Raw genomic sequence first — 1,274 nt, forward strand, 5'->3', positions numbered from 1 at the left:
GACGGCGACGAGCGGAGAAGCCGCCAATGGGAAGCCGTAAATTTGCAAGTTTCGCAAAGCCTTCTGGAAAGACACCTAACCCCAAAGAATTTCGCTAAATTTTTTTAATTAGGTTAAAAAATTATTTCTCTCAGAAGGTTTTGTAGCTGCAGGTTGGTGATTCCATGCTCCGTGCGGCTAGGCTCGAAGCGGTTGTTACAAACCGTGATCTTGAGGGGATCGGCAGAACGGAGCTATAAATAGCTGGTTGCGAGCCCGGTTTGTCTGGATGTGAGGGCGATCTGGCTGCGACATCTGTCACCCCATTGATCGCCAGGGTTGATTCGGCTGATCTGGCTGGCTAGGCGGGTGTCCCCTTCCTCCCTCAACGCTCCATGTGCGTCCCTCCCGAAGCTGCGCGCTCGGTCGAAGAGGACGACCTCCCCGATAGAGACGGTACCGTTCATCGGTCAAGGGTATACGGTAGCTGCGCTCCCCTGCTAGAACCTCCAAACAAGCTCAAGGTCCATTTGTAGGAGAACGTAGGGTAGTCAAGCTTCCAAGACTGCAGACACATCCAAGTGAGGCGCTGCATGGGGCAGTTTGCCATTGTTTTGTGCCTTATACGCAGCGAGGGTGTGTGTATGCAAATGTTTTTTATTTCACTTTATCGCTTTTCCAATTTCCCGGTCACATACGAATCCGTGAGCTCCTCACGTGATACTCTCCTCCCCCCAACCCCTGGTAAAACTGGATTCCTTGCACGTGTAAATGTGTTTTTCACCTAGTTGTCCTCCTGTGCAAGTGGTTTTCAGTCCACTTAAACAGCTAATAAAAGGGCTGGGCTTTTAAGTTATAAACTGTCTTCAGCTTCTACTGCCTTGAAAGACAGGGGAGAAGGCTAAAAAGGTGACACAAGACACTCAGAATAATTTTTAATAGAATAGGAACAGAACAAAGTAAGAGTATTTTCTCTTGGAAGGGACCCACAACAATCTAGTTCAGCTGCCTGTCTTTCTGAAGTGTTATGCATATTATAATTCAGTATTGCAGGTAGTTTCAGAGAAGATGACATCCAAGCAAACAGTTTTACAGGGAGCTCACAGTATATTGCAGAAATTACAAGCTTACACTCAAACCCTGTGGTCAGTGAACGTGCAGTGCCCCTCCAAGGTGGCTGATTAAAAAACCTGAATAAACTGAATAACCCAACTAAAAAAACCCAACCAAACAAAAGGCTAACTAAAGTGCTTCCATTAAAAACTAAATAAAAGAGCAAGTCAGTCAGACAGTAC

This window comes from Cyanistes caeruleus, chromosome 2 (assembly GCF_971803275.1).
Source record: "Cyanistes caeruleus chromosome 2, bCyaCae1.hap1.1, whole genome shotgun sequence".
NCBI classification, from domain to species: domain Eukaryota; kingdom Metazoa; phylum Chordata; class Aves; order Passeriformes; family Paridae; genus Cyanistes; species Cyanistes caeruleus.